This window comes from Anser cygnoides, chromosome 16 (genome assembly GCF_040182565.1).
Source record: "Anser cygnoides isolate HZ-2024a breed goose chromosome 16, Taihu_goose_T2T_genome, whole genome shotgun sequence".
In the NCBI taxonomy this organism is placed as follows: Eukaryota; Metazoa; Chordata; class Aves; order Anseriformes; family Anatidae; genus Anser; species Anser cygnoides.
The window spans coordinates 13,904,171-13,920,817 of record NC_089888.1 but is presented as its reverse complement, the minus strand read 5'-3'; positions in this window follow the sequence as shown (position 1 = coordinate 13,920,817).

The window sequence follows — 16,647 nt, the reverse complement described above, 5'->3', positions numbered from 1 at the left end:
GAACAGATAATGGGTCTTCCTAGCAATCCACGCTGGAGCTGCTCTTAAGCAGACCTGTAAGGTACAGGGGTTCATCACATCTTCCCTGCACATATGCTTTTAGTGGAAGTACATTACTCAATTAACACCTTTCAATGTGCTTTTGGGGTATAAACAACAGCAATGAAGCACAGGATGATGAAGGTAGTTTCCCTATGTGAAACAAGTCCTGCCCAAATGAAAACAGAAGCCAAAGAGAGTGTTTTTAAGATTATTCCTGTTCCAAATGGAAATTCAGCATGAATGAAAAGTGCTTGCATACGTGCTAAATGTTGTGCTAAGGCTGCATGCGGCAGTAGCTGCCTCTCAGGCCACATGGCTCGTCAAAAATAGCAATTCTGTATTTAGAGGTTGCTGTTGTGCTCAGTGAGCTCCTGGGCAGGGATGTGGAAAAAGAGGAAACAGGCTGTGCCTGGACTTCTCCCAGCCATCCCAGCCAACGTGTGGGCCCGTTAGTATTGGGTCACCCTAAGGTGACAGGGAAAGGCAGGCACACCTGTGGGGTGGCCAGGAAAGTCTACCTCTGGGCCAGGAGGAAGCAGAAGAGGAACAAAGTGCTCGAGGTATATCTGCACTGCAAGCTAACAACAGTTTTAAGCATACTGTGTCCAGCCCTGCACATGTACCACCCACATTACTCAGTCCCATAGTATAGGAAACATCTCCCACAACTTTAGATATCTCCCATGTCTAAATATGTCTGAGTAACCTCAGTAAGCCTCTGTGCAGGCATGACACCTGGGCTAGCCGGCTGGCGTGGCTTTCGTATTAGTGGGCAGAGAAGTGCACTGTTGAAGAATGACTTTCTGACCTTCCCAAGATGTTCTTCTGAGAAGCAAGAAGGTTGGTAACCTCAGAAACTCTTGTCTTTCTCCTTTTATTATCCAGTCCCCAGGATAATTATCGTGGCAGCAATCTAAAGCTTAATGGGATGAACTCCACCCGCACGACACTTTGAAGGGCACTTGCTTGGACATAGAAAGATATCCTTCAGGGTCTGGGTGTACAGTTATTAGTGAAAGGCCACTAGACTTTTGGAGATGTCCACTGGATGTATCCAGCACACATGGTTCGCTCCTTCTCTGTATAAGAAACTGATCTGGGGTCATGCCTGGTCTGGTCACCGTCAGTGGTGTTGGGCTAAGCACTTTTCTTTGTTTTTTTCATTAATACGTGAATGATGGAAGGATCTAATCCTGGGATCAGGCATAAACTGACATTTATCTGACAGCGTGGACATATCCCTGAGCCACATGAACCCAGTGACCCACAGCTTCACAAGGGTTAACCTACAAATGGGATCTAGGTTGGGGTTGGTGGGGTTTGTGCTGAAATGGGGGGTGATCTCAGCCACAGTATAAAGCCTGTGGAACAGCAGGTAAGATGTAAGGAACCAGGAATGTAATTGTAATTGCCCTTTGATCCTTAACCTGTGCATTCAGGCTCCACAGGAGCTCCTCCTCTCCTGAATATTCCATTACTTACACTTATGATTATGTTTTTAAATGGCCTTCTATGCTTCCTTCCCCTGGGTGCAATTTGTGTGGCCAAAAATAATGCGAGATCTGGTCTGTCCACCGTGTTTTGACTCCCAGGGAACTGAAGAACCGTGAGAAGGTCTGATCTGATGTTATTTCAGCCCCACAAATAGTTCCCCGAGTGATTCAAAGAGCTTTGGAGAATGAAAAAAAAAAAAAAAAGTAAACACAAATACCTGAAATGAAAATATAAGCCCCCCGAGCCACACACACCACAGTCTGTCGGAGCAGGAAGGACGCACAACCCAACACTTCTTGGTGGTATCTCATGTCTGTAAAAGGTTTGCTCAGTCATTTGTCCACACTTAACACTGTTCTCAAGGGAAGTTGAAGGAGCTGCATTGTTCCTTTTAACTGGTTGTTAACTAGTCCTCAAGACCTTAACAGAGACAGAACCTCAGTCGGCTGTGTCAGTGAGGCTTCATGGCTGCCGGCTCAGGAGCTGTACACAGCTTTTGCTTTCTCAGTTCTCTGCTCCCCACAGCTTGCCTGAAGGATGGCATGAAGTTCAGTTGCACCTTGTGTGCTGCCCTGAGTGAGCAGTGCTTGCCCCTCTAAGCATGGGGCTCATCACTGTGACAAGCTACAAAACCCATCAGGTGTCAACACAACTGCCTGCCAAAGCTTATCCCATGCCATGCCATGCCACGCCATGCCACGTCATGCCATGCCACCCCATCCCGTCTTGTCCCATCTCATGCCACCCCATCCCGTCCCATCCCATGCCATGCCACGCCATGCCATCCTGTCCCATCCCGTCCCGTCCCATCCCATCCCGTCCCGTCCCATCCCATCCAATCCCATCCCATCCCATCCCAGAGAGCACTTTCTCTGCCACTCCCAGGTGCATGGCCATGCAGGAAGGGTTTGTTTGACACAAAATTTGTGTCCCTGCCTCAGAGAAGACGTAACCCCCGGTCTGCTCCCCTTTGCACAGAAGTGGGCTAGACACTGTGGGAACCCATCTCCTGCCGGTTAGGGTGCAGACCACACATCATCTGTCCTTCTCTGTGGGAGGCAGTAGGTATTATTTTGGGGGGCTGTGTAAACCACCACAAATTATCTGTAAACTCTTAGTCATCTGCAAGTAATGCTATGCCCCCTTCATTCATGCTTTTATTGTGTGCTTTGTTTTCTTAAATGAACTAATCTTTATTATTTTTTTCCCTTTACATGGGAACATGTGAATCACATATGCAGCAAAGATCCAAGGATCTATCAACATGAGACCTCCTAGCTTTAAAGCAAAGACCATCCACATATTACAGAACAGAGAGCTGGTACTCTATACTCTTGCTGCCTGTGAGTGTCCAGTTTAGCATAATATTGAAAATGTGGCTCACATTCTGACCTCAGTTTTACCCATGCAATGTCAACGTTTCAGTGCAAACTGAGACTTATTTACAGTGGTGCCCTGGGAGACATGGGATCTTCTGGGACATTCTGGCTGCCAGTGATGTAAAATGACTGTTTGGGTAGGAAAGAGCACACGGAGACCACTGGGCTGTAGGTCATAATACCCAAGACATTAATGTCTTTTTGATTGTGCCCATTTCCCCTTAGCCCAGGACAACCCTTTTACCTCCTTGTCTCTCCATCCAGCTCTTGTCTGTTCAGCTAGCTTGGGGTTAGCTTGGCTGTAACGAGCGCCTGGTGATTTTGTTATTCATATTGACCTGGGACACCTCTAAGACTAAAAGGCAGATCAGACAGAAGTGAATCTGGAAAGCAACATCTCCATTTTGGAGATGAAATATTCTTTGGAGACAGGGTGCAAAATGACATCTCAAATCCTCCAAGTTTGAGACTAATTTAGGCCCAGGTTTTCAGCTCAAGCACATCTGGAGCAATTACTGCTGCATACATGCAGTAAGTGTCCTAGAAGAGAGTCTTATAAAACAAAATAATGATGATGATGATGATGATGATATAATAATAATAATAATAAAAACAAGAAGAAAAAATAAAAGAAAAAAAAGAAAAAAGGAAAAAAAAAAAACAACAGAACAAACGCTCTGGCTTTTCCATGGAAGGAAAAGCAGGGCTGCTACTAAACTCAGTGCCAACAACTTTGGAAGCCCAAAACAAAGTTATATAATAACAACAAATATAAAATGTGGGCAGGGGGAAACGCTGCTGTCCCCTTGCCACCCCGCTCCCTCCTCCTCTTTTCCTGGCCCACCCATGTGTAGCTGACTCCAAGAAACCATGAAAAGAGCAGCTTGGCAGACACTGGCACGTTGGACCTGAGCAGATGCCAGTCATGAGGCTCCCACTGGTTTTGAAAATTATATTTTCTGTATATATAAAATATATATATTTCAGTTGGAATGGCTAAGTGAACCACTGAAACCAAGCTAAGCAAAGACAGCAGTTGGCATGTGCTCTGTGTGCTCTCCGGATCTCGTGTCCAGTTCCTATGTCAGGCTAACCTCTCTAATGAGGTTCTTATGCAACTTTATTTTAGTTACAGGGAGCCTGAATCCTTCTGCTTTTAGTCATTAGGAAGTTTTCAAATGATTAAGAAGAGCAGTATTTGGTCCTTAAATTGCCAGGCATAAGAAGCTATAGCTTTCAGTGTCACAGCCAGGGAGATTTTTCTATGCAATTAAAAATCAACTAAATTTATCTATGTAGTTAGATACAGAAACATGCACTTTTTTTAGTTTTAACTATTATATTCTGTGGAGTATCTCTTTACTGTGATCACACCTGATGCTTTATGTAAAGGGGAAAAAAAGTCCCTACCCCAGAGAAATGCCCACTGTGCTGCTCATGGTGAAGTTTTCAAAGCAGCAGGAAGATCTGCAAAGGAGGAGGTCTCTGAACCAAATCTGTAGTGAGAAGGACCCTTCAGAGAGCACAGTGCTCATCGGGGTCATCAGTGCTGGACATAAGGCAGCAGGGCAGGTTGCTGGTGTCACCCTGACAGAAGCAGGACGGGTGTGAAAGCCTGTCCCCTGCTCTCCTCTCTTTGGTACTTGGGGAAGCTGGGCCCAGGTCTGCGTGAGCCTATCCTGCAGCCACACTGACATCAGTGCTGCTTTTTGCTTCTCTGATCCCTGAAATGGCTTTGAACATCTGCCCTGTGCAGGCATTCGGCCATCTGTGAAAAGAAGACGTTTCAGGAAAAAAAAAAAAAAAAAAAAAGACAGTGTTTTCTTCTGTCTTAACTGGAGCTGGAAAATGGAGCACAGACTCCAACAACTCTCAGACTAAACATCAGAACCTATTATTCCTTCTTTTGTTTTAAGACTCACATAAGCTACAGGGAATGGAAAAAAACGTGTGAATCAGGTCATTTCCAAGTTATGTGATTCACTCCGATAGGATGTTGCATTTCTTTGTCTCTCTTCAAGGCATCACGTGGAACAAAACCACAACAGGCTGCTGACTTGTTATGGGGTGGGGGTGGCTGGGGGGAAAAGAACAAAAGTGCCCCTTATTTTAGCAAGTAATTATCACGCTTATCTTCTTCCAGGTGTCTCCAAGGCCTGTAGAGGTTTGACAGGATTCCCGCGAATGAGAACTTTTGCCCACAATTCTGTCCCAGTATCTCTGCCTTGCAAATAATAGAGCTGGAGGCTTGTGGTCGAGTGACCTCAGCATCATTGCGAAAGTAGTTTGCTTGCATTATTCTCACAACACGTGATTCCATAAGAAACACCACTCTATGCCTAGCTACTTTTCATTAACTCTTTCCTGGGAGGCAAAGCACTGAAAAAAACACAGCTGTTTGGTCCTCTGTCTATGGGAACTGACCTGGGCAATCCCAGGCATTTGTCCATGTCTCACACACTCCAGAGCAGTTTCTCTGCCCAAAGAGGGCTAAGGGCTCAATGAGCAGTGCACGGCTGTGACACAGGAACCTATGCTGCTTTTTTTCAGCTACACTGAAGAAATTGCCCCTCCACCCCCTCAGGATGGTGCTGTGCACGAGCAGAGCCCAGCACTGACCTTGTTGTACCTGTCTGACAGCCCAGCACTCTCTGTCTTCCCTAAAACTATATGATGGGCATCTTCTTAGTCCTGTATGTGTTAGAAAAGCATGAAGGGAACAACAAGGTTAGAGATGCAACAGATTTTTCTCTCTCTAAAAAAAAAAAAATGAGATACTGGGGGTGAGATGTGTAAAACAGAGAGGTCCTTCCCTCCTTAAACTTCTCCACTGAGTGCATGTGTGCTTCTCACAGCACTGAATAGAGAGGCAGGGGCAGAGGCAGTTAGAGGAGAAGCTGCCCTCTTCCTCCCTGAGCCCTCTCTGCTCCTAGAAGAAAGCAGCCCAGCTAAACTTTGTCACAACTGCAGGCTCTGGACACTGGGGTGAATGGCTTGTAAAAATGTCTTTCTGCATGTTTGCAAAGCACTTAGCACAGCAAGGGTCCAATTGTATTACTACAGTGCTGATAATAAATATTGCTAATAATGAAGTTAGGGGATTGCTACTGGGTGCTGCATGAGAATGGCAAAATTGTCGATTGCCATTTCCAAGCATATGGAGACTGGGATGAGAAATTCTTTGCATGCTCAGGGTTGTGTAGAGAAAAGATTGCTGGAAATCTAAACAAGGATATATGGAAACAATCCTTTAAGTGCTTGTTCCAGGTTTGATATAAAACCTCCTTCACATTAAGAGACTCCCACTGTAAGCCTACTGGAGCCGCCAGCTGGGAAGGATGTGGCGCATACAGCCCACAGAGCAGGGCAGGCACTCCTCTCCCATCCGAGAGGGAGAACAGCCTAATGAAACTCCCTGCTGCCATGCAGGGAGATGTTGTTCCTTCTCATTTAATTACCTCCTCCCAGCACACTGGAATATAGATGTGTCCCGAGGGACAGCAGTTCCAGACAGGGGACTCCCAGCAGCAGAGCCAGCAGAGGATGGGAACACACAGTAACTGATGGCTGTGCGGGGCTCTAAGTGTCCCTGCTAAATAACAGAGGTCATCGTGTTTCACAAAGAGTCCTCATTTATACATGGTACGGCTTACTGTTCATAATCTGGATGAGGTCCAGGTGTTGCAGAAGGCCAAACTGTTCCCTGCTGCAAGATGCACGCCTTCCCGGGGTGGGTGCTGAGCAGGCAGGGGGTCCTGAGGACCACGAAGGCTCCACAAGCCGCAGGTGCAGCTGTGTTCTCCGCTCCTGAGGCGGGTGCTCGCTGGCTGCCAAACTGTACGCGGTGATTATGCAGTGTGGACATCTCGTCAGCTGCTACGATGAGGCCGCCTGACTCATTTCCACTTGGAATCTCAATGACAATTTGGTTTGAATTAGATGTGGGCTAAAGCCCAAACCCTGGATCTGAACTTCCTCAGATTTTGGGAAGACTCCAGTCTGGATCCAAGCTTAGCACATGGCTCTTACACAAAGACTGGAGCCAAACCCTGGATCAGGACATTCCCAGAATACGGGGAGGCTCAGAGCTCATCTTTGGTGCTGGGATCATCTCGAGCACAGGTTTCCAGAGACGAAATGCTATCCATATGTTAGCTTGTTCTTTGTTTTCTCCTAAAACTGGTGTCTAACAAGTGCATTCTTAGCTCTGCAATTGCACCTTCCTAGTTCTTCTATGAAGAAAAATGGGTGTGTGTCTGTCTTTTCAACTGGAAAAGCAGCTTCTTATAAGTTTGCATACTGGATGCACAAGAGGTTTTTTGGCTTTGGAGCACAACTGCTGTGTGTCATTCCAAAACTTCTGGACACATCTCTTGCCCCAGCCACCGGTGCTCTCAGCGCAGAAAGTTACAACTGCGGCCCCACGGCTGCAGTGGGAGCTGCCCCCGAGGCCACCCTGGTGTGGATCCTTCCATGGAAAGGATATGGGCAGGAATACAGGAGGAATGCCACAGAAAGCGTCCCTGTCTGGAAAAAGCTGAACTGCCTGCTGCTGCACCGAGGAAAACCCCAGCTCCAACAGAAGGCTCTGTCAACACAGCGCCATATCGTTAGCTCCAAGTTTACACACTTGAGTTGACACCTCTGCCTTGTCCTACAGATGTTCCACTGCATTTCGGATTGAGCCTCTAACAATACAGCTGTTTGAACACATGTGCATTTTCCACTCAACAAACCACAAGAATATGGCAGCAGGGTTACAACGTCTGACTCCTAGGGCGAGAATGAGAGAAGCTGAAAAGGTGTTTCTTGGGAAATCTGTGTATTTTCTCCTGTAGTTTCTTTCTTTCTTATTTTATTCACTGACTGTGCTACACTCAGGCCATGGGGAAGGTAAAGCCTGATTGATATTGCAAGTGACAACTGGGGCCTTGAAACCATTTCCTCAGTTCATCTTTGGGAGGCGTTAAGCCCACAGTGTTTTGCTGGTTCTACAGAAGTCGAGTTATTTTGACTTGTATTTGCAAAAAACCCACTTTATTCCAATTTCTGTTAATCCACAGTTACTTGTGAATAAATTAGAGCCTGCCCCAATGAAGAGGCTTAAAGAGGAATTATCAGATGTGCTCAGAAGTGAAGGAGTTTATAACACTTTCCACTTCTGCCATTATAGGGTATCGGAAGAGATGGTGAAGTCTTGCCAGGAGTTTCACAAAACTGTTTAATGCCCTTTCTGCTAACAGTAAGGTACTGTAGTTGGGGATTTTCAGAAGAATGAGTTTCTAAAACAAAGTGAGGTGCACAATGGACTTCTTGAGGAACGGGAGGCCTCTGCTACCATTATTCTCTCATTGCCATGGGCATCTAATCCCGGCACATTCAGTTATCTGACTCCTGATTTACACCAGTTGGTGTAAGGTGTGTTGCCTTTCTTTTTCATCCTATCAACATCTGGTTTTTGAAAAACAGATGTGCACAAATCAATCTGATTAATGTGTTGGATTTTGCAATTACTGCAGGATAAATCAGCAATGCACTAAAATCAAGCCGATGTCAAATTTATGCTCTTACACCTTTAGTGTTCAACCTGACTTGAATTATATTTTTGCTTTGCAAAACTTCTTTAGGTACAAATGGGCCAGAGTATAAACCCCTGTGCCAGGAACATTTCAGATGATCCAATGTGGACTTACCGCTAACTAAATGCATCCATTCGGGGCTGCAACTTCAGACAATTACCAAAGAAGAAAAAATGCTATACCTTTAAAAAGGCTGGAGGCTATCTCATCTGTTAACAGGGCAGAAAAATCCCTTTCTCATAAAGTTACTCATGCTTCTTAGATATTAATTGCAGTTGTCATAGCAAAATATAGTCTGACTCCAAGGAGGTACACCTTTGTTAAAGAGAAGAGGGATACAATTGATTTTCTGGCAGAGAATCAGTCCCCATGCTCTGCAAATCAGCTAGAAATCCCATAACTACATGTTGCTATTTTCTTTGAAGGTCCCGCTGCTCCAGGAGATGGAGGCAGTATAGGAATTAAAATGAAAAGGGTTTTCTTAACAGATCAGGATATGACTTATTTTGCCATCCATGTGAGGGGCAAGGTGAGGGGGAAAATCCACTTGGCTCCTCTGCTGCTCACTCGAGCCTGCACTAAGGTGCTATTTGCATTGCTCTGTGTTTTGAAAAAATGTGTACATGGGCGGATGTCTTGTTCATCTCTTTTCTCCCAGGAGGGAAGTCCATTTTGTACAAAACCCATCTCCTCACCAACACCTGGGTGGGAGCTGGAAGCCCCCTGAGCACCCAGTCCAGCCCAGCTGATGTTAACCTGACACACATGCAGCAGTTACTCATTGTAGGTCCAGTGCTGGTACCAATTGCTAGCACTGGGGTAAACACACTCTTTGACCTTGATATTTTTATAAAGAAGAGTGAATAAAGTGAGAAAAAAAATAAGGAAGACATTTTTGTTTTCCTTAATCATTATGCCACAGGCGCCCTTTATTTCCTGTAAATACAGTCCCTACAAACAAATTTCAAATCCACATTCAAACTTGCATTTTCCCCAAATTTGGGGGTGTTTTAACTGAAATCCTTCACATTTTTTTTTTTCCCATCTGAAACATAATAAATGTGCTCTATAAAGAATGAGTTCAGCCAACATCTGGAGGCAGATAAAAATCCTCCAAACTACTGTTCCACAATCTTGGGGATCATTAGTGCTGCAGAACGTCTATACAGAATATTTATCTTAAGCATGTAATAAAATTAAAGCTACTGCTCCAGATTCAGAACAACCTCTGATGAAAAGAAATGCCTCACATCACCATTAAGTTAGAGCTTTTCTAGCCAGAAAGAATCTTTTCTCTAGCCAAAGCACAGCAACTTGTAGTTACAAAAACTTAATGCTAAACACAGGGGGGAAATTTATTATTTTAATTGTGAGACTTCATCACTGGTTAGTTTAATGTGTTTTTCCCCCTTTTCTTTTAATCACCCTCCCCCTCTCCTTGGGATGGTTTATCGCTTGTAAATTATTTGTCACATCGTTGTAATTCTATCCAGATCCTTAACTTTCTAATCATGCATCTTTTATGGGGTCTCTTTTAAAGAAGCACTATAATTACTTGCCAAGGGTCCCTGTAAATTTTATCAGGCTGTAAAATATTATACTTTAATTATTTGAAAAAAAAAATTGGAAATGTTCCCTCTGAAAGGCTATACGATCGATATTGCAAGGAGCAAGGCACCTTCTGCAGTTTTGCATTTGTTCCTGATGTACACCTCAACAGTCTTCAGAATTCTTTCACTTCACCCAGTGTCATGGGAAAGTATTAATGGACAAACTGGCCTTTGATTAATCTGAATAAATTGCTTAGTGCATGTTTTAGCCATTGTAAAATATTCTAGGAGGATGGCAAAGGATTCACTCCCGTTATTTTTGTAAGAGGCACAGGAACTCAGCTATCCTCTGCTTGGAAAATGAGGTGTGTCCTTAAGAGCAGAACTGTAATGCAGAATAAGGTGCAGACACAAAAATCACTAATATTTTTATAGGAAATAGGACTTTTTTCAAGGGAAAATTCTCTGTTTCTATGCATATTCTGAAACTATCATCTTGTCAAGTGTTTTAGTTTCTAATAAACGTAGAAATACTGATAACTTTTCTACTACTAATAATTCTACTAGCAGAAGGCATTTGAAACTAATTTCTGCCAACCTCTGCTACAATGACTAACATCACACTTTGCAGAGCAGTCCTATTCAATTCCATGACGCTGCTTTCTAGCAAGGTATGAAGAAGTTAGCTACCTGGGAGAGACCTGGAGCAACTTCTGGAACAGGGTTTACCATGCACTGTTCCAAAAATAGGTTTGCAGTTAACTTAAATCCGTATGCGTATCAGCTGTAAATTTATATATTGTACTCATCACCATGTAATTGAATGTGCATAGTAGCTAAGCTCTGGCACGTTTCTGGTAAGCATGTATTTCTTTTAAGTAGCATAACAGAAATGTGAGGAAGTTAAATGATTTAATCATGGAGCACAGTAAGCTGAAAGTGTAAGTAAGTTACAGACCTCACCTGACCTCCTTGCTCTTGGGGAACACTGTGGGATGTACTTAAGAAGAAGGACACACTGCTCTGTCTGTACAGCCCCTCATATCCTAAGAGGAATCCTGAGAAGATCTTATCCTGCATATCCAGTGGTTTTCAAGGTATCTCACTTTGCAATACCCACTACTTTTTTCCTAACAGCACCTGGTAAGACTCGCCAACACTCAGACAGCTCAGGTAAAGGAGCTGTTAAATTCATGCACAATAAACTGGCAGTCCTGCTGTTTCACAGGTTTTCTGTAAATACCAACAAAAAGTACTTTTCCTGAATGGTCTTTCTATAAAAGCACAGTGCTGCTAATAAACAGTCCTTGTTCTACCCAGCACCAGCTTTCACAGCAGGCTTTGGCTTCACAGTGACCAGTGGTGTTGGCATACATTACATTTTAACATGGTGTACATTGCATTTTAACATGAAGACAGCTCTGTGCATCAATATACGTGTGCAGGTTGCCCATTCGCTGCACAGAGCTGTCACAGCTGTACACACATTGTCTTAACCGTGGCAGCAATGCACTGTATCACACACCAGCACCCAGCAGAAAGTAAGCTTCATTCATCATTCAGGCCAAATCAACCAGTGATCTTTAGGGATTGTTAATGAAGGAGACAGGTATTTACAGTGGCTGTTGACCATCAGAAACTGTTCAATAAATATCTCTTAACAACCATGAACAGATAAATATAAAGTTGGCTCAAGCTACTCTATGCTGTTGCTATTTTTATAGCATAATGCTGACAGAAGGCAGCGGTAAGAGTGGTAACTGTATTTAAATGCGGATATAGTTATAGATGGATGAATTATTCATTGCAGGGGTTCAGATAATGTAACCTTTCTACCTTTGGGTAGATTGTCCACAAAGAGATGTGTTTGTTCTATATTAATCTGTGTATTGATACAGCCAAATAAAGAAACTGTAACAACAGGTAGCCTGAAAAGCATAAAATACATCCACTTGTGATTAACCAGGCAGGCTGCAGATGTTTGAAAATCAGTATAAAGCTGATTTCCACAGATGGACATCTGGTCCTAGAAGGGTCCTCGGGGACATCGCTGCTGCTGTGTTAGCTCAGGGGTCAGGCTCATGCTCCAAACCCGCTCCCCAAACCCTTAAGCTGTTTACCTTGCTGCTTTGAATGTTTACACCCCTGCTCATGTCTGGAGGGAGCGAACAGTCTCACTGGCTTGGAAACTCACGTGCTGGGAGTCTTCCTTCAGAGCCACCCCTCCAGGCATGGCAGGTACTGCAGCCTGAGCCCAAAGGGGTTCAAACCTGGGGATTAAATCAAACAAACAAAAAGAAGGCAGTGTATACAGAGCTATTCTGCATCCCAAAGGAGAGCAAAACCATGGGAATATGGCTCTTTGCGGAGCCTGCAAAGTTGCCACTGCCTGCTCCAGTTAGTGCAAGCCACTTCACAACCACTTCAGCACTGCTCTTTTATTCCCCATTCAAAACAGCTGCTTCCCTTTGATTCCTCCTCGTTGGGGCCAGCATTTATACTGCGGCCTGCATCTACACTCCCCTCCTTGACTAAATTTCCTGCTTTTATCTGGAGAGCCCAGGAGCCCCGCTACTTTGTGCCACTTACCCACCTGCAGCCATGCGGCGGTGGCGCAGAGCCGTGCTCCTGGTGGGACAGGTGGGAGTAAAGGCTGCTGGGGCACCGCGGCAGGCATGCTGGAGGGCAGGCAGTGGCTGGAAAGCAAGCAGGCTCCCAGCTCGGGGGCTACAAGGTATCCTGTGGGCTGGCCGACAGCTACAAGTAAGCTCCGCTGAGCAGGAGGGGAAGGAGAGGCTTTCTGCATGTAAACTTCGCAGCCAGGGATTTGGAGACTTGTTCCTGTCTCCTGGCATGCCGATGGTACCCATCACTACAACCCTTTTCTGTAACAAAAGGAACAGCAGAAGAAATTAAGTAAAGGAGCAGAAATAAATGTTGTTTGTCTCTTTGGTGCATGTTTTTTTCTGACTGTTGCTTGCACATTTCAGCAATTACTTTGGAGGTGGTTAGCGAACTGCATTCATTTCTGGAGAGTTTTGTGATCAGTATCTACAAAACTGAGAATTGAGAGAGAGAAATATAAAGCATGTCCTCGAATGTTATTGCTATAGGCACACAAAATGAAGTCTTAAAAGCGGTAGAAAAATAAATCCATGACATAACTTTTTTTCCTCTTTCCTTTTCCCTTCCATCCATGACTACAAAAGCATCTTAGCCTCTGGTGTGAAATCACCATACCCCAGAGCATCTCCTTTACTAGGATATCTCCCCTACAGAATAAAGATCCTATATTTTGCTTTGAAGATCATCGGGCCAGGAAGATAACTGCCAGCATGACACCCCTAGGACTCAGCCTGACATTTGTCATTGGGACGTGCAGGACACATGGCTGGAGTGCACGGGATTGTCGCCCGCAATAACGAGATGCTAATTGGTTACTAGGGCAAGCTGTAACAGGTGAAATGAGAAACAAAACAGAAGCTGTTTCTCCAAGGCTTTTACAGTTAAAAGCATGGCTAAGCTTGAGTAGTTAGAACCAATATCACTCACATATTCCCTTTGATCCCATATTCCTGCATGTCCATTATGAAACCGTCAATATCTCCCGAAGGTCAGAGGGAAGGTGGAGGTTCTCTGAGGATTGGCCAAATGCTACCTTTGCATCTCTCACAGCTTCTCTTTCCAATATTTATCTTCATCAGTGATTCCGATTCCACAAACAAGGGCAACTTGCAGCAAACTCGAGGCAGCTTGGGGAAAGAGAAGCTGGAAAAGGTTGTTAGGGAGGATGCTGTCTCAGGTCTGTGCCTGGCTGCCTGGCCACAGGTTTCCTGTAAAGCTGCACCTCTAAGTACTGTATTTGCCTCCGGCAGTTTTCCTCCACATAATGCTAAAGAGAAACATTCAATCAACAGACACTTATACAAATCAAGTTAGGACTCAGTGAACACAAAAATCTTTCCATCTCTGGGCACAAAACCGCTCAGAAGTTACTAAGAGGACAAGGATGGGCATAAAGGCCACGAGGCCTCCCAGGGCCTACTCTTGGCCCACTGAATTAGGTAGGAACTTTCTCCATTTGTTTGGGATGGAGAGCAGTGTGCAGGTGTGCAGGCTGTTCCCTTAGATATCTACCAGGCTCCAGGGTTTTAAGAAAACATCAGCAGTGCCTTGCCAATGATCCCCACAGAGAGGCTGTCACGGTGATTATTTGCCAACATAGGTGGGTGGAGGAGGTAATAGCCCACATGTGCTGTGCAATTAGCTCATAATTAAAAGCCTTAGATCCAGCAGAAAATGTGAAAAGTTGTTGGAAATATGGGACTGTGGAAGAAGTGTTTGTGCCTGGAGTTTTCCAGGCACAAAAATGTTTTTTTTTGGCCAATCCTAAAAACCCCCAAATCCTAAAATCCTAAATTGCCAATCCTAAATGGTCAACCCTAAAAAATCCTAAAAGATCCAAAATTTTTGGCCAATCCTAAAATCAATGAGACGAGACAATTAGTTTGTGTATCTTATTTACATGATATCACTGAGTCCTTCTGCTTGTTTCACTGGAAACAGCAGTTTGTGCCATGGAAAGGCTACCATGTCTGTTCCAGCTTTCATGCTGCTAGTGCTGCCATTTTTAGGACAAGAAAACCCTTATCTGAGAACTTTCCCTGAATAGAAGGAAAGCAGCACAGACAGTCAAAGTCACATGAAGACACTCATGGCAGCTTGTTCCCTACTCCCGTGGCAAACCTGGCATCACGAATGAGGTGCCTAAGTTCGGGTGCCACACACCTCTGGCAGAAGCTAGCAGTGGATTTGGGGCCATATGAACTGCCAGGAGAATCTGGTCCTGGAAGTTCTGAGCTTTCAGACCCATTGGATGGCCTGATTCCCCAAGGAGCAACATCTTTCTCATGCAAACAAACTGCCAGTGCTGGGGAGGAACACAGCTGAGAGTGTGCTGTTGCCATAGCAGGGGCAGGGGAATCTATGGAAACCCCTGAAAGGATATTGCTCTATGTCAATTCAAAACAGCATAGCCAAAGACAGTGTCAGGGCACTTACAAGGCACGCTGTGAAGCCAGGATAATTTCAATCCATTTAGCAAAATGCTCCCAGTCCTCACTTCAGAACAGGTAAAAGGAAAATATAGTAAATATTGAACAAACATAGTTAATCTGTATCCAAGCACTTTACCTAAGAAAAAGCTAAAAACATATGACTGTTGTCCAATCCTGGTTTACTATTCTCCTCTCAGGCAGAATGACTTTTTTTTTTTTTTTTGACTGCTGCTGTGTGATGGTTAGCTACCCTCATTCCTTTCCATATACAGGCTCACAATTAATCTGTAGGGCACAGGTGAAAATCATCGAATCATGGGATTGTTGATATCATGGCAATGGGAGACATTTTGGTATCATGATATATATCTGTGAGTAATCACACTTTCCTCCTCAGTTAGGGTGGAAAAGTTCTCTTGAGAATTGCTTGCTCTCCCACTAAAATACACAGGATTTGTACTCTAAGGGACAAAGCAGAAGTCCAATCAATCACTGAAATCAGGAAAAAAATGAGTAAGGTTCTTTAAATTTGTCCTCAAAAAAGAAAGGATCCAGGACTCATATCCTAAAACTTTGCTTGGTATTGTATTATGCTGTGTTCTCTGTTACATTAGTTTAAATGTCATGGTGTAGCTAAATTTGTTCCTGAAATTTGCAGCAGGGGAACTGGGGATGAATTTTGCTTTCAAGGCTAATACATTTATCAATCTGTTTTTGTCTTTTACCACTTACATCACCACAGTAGTCAAAAGCATCATAAAATGCCTGACCAGAAGTGTTCTGTTGAATACATCATGAAAAAAAAAAAAAAAAAAAAAAAAACTTTAAAAGGACCCCAATGGCTTGCAATGATTGCAAATCCTTTGTTTTCCAGAGAAAACGCTTCATTGCTCATTTTCCATTGAACTCAGGCATTTGGGACAAGATCATCTTTCCAGTTCTCTTTTCTCGGGAAATCCTCATTGGATATAAATAGCTACAGCACTCAAATGACTTCAGTACTCTCAAGTGAAGACATTACTCTGGTATAGGAACCAACTGGTTATGCAAGGTTTCATGGCCATTTCAAGACGCCTGCTGTTGTGCATGCTGGAGGCAGCTTTCATCCATCGTGAGCTACAAAGACATTTGAACCCACTGAAGATTTATTGTAGTTCGGAACCAACAGGGGCCATTTTGATCACCAACTCTGAGCTTTTGCATTTTAATCTTCTTAAACCCTGGGGCCAAGTAGGTTAGCCTGCTGAAAGCAGGGCACTGGGGGGTCTTGAGTGTGCGAAGGAATGATTGCCGAGCATCAGCTAACCTCAGCTAGATAAACTGAGAGTCTTCCATGTATCTTCAGAGCAAATCTTGAACTTGCTCTTTGAATCGAGTAAGATAATGCTTAACAACTGCTCTGCCAGTATGTCTGCTGCAGCATATGGCAGTTCTGTACAGTTCACAGAGGGCAGTCCCTTGCTTTGGGGGTGTTTTGTTGTTGTTGTTTTTCCTTTTCTTTGTTCCAGAGCCAAGTATGAGCAGAGGCAGCAGCAGACCTGCCTTG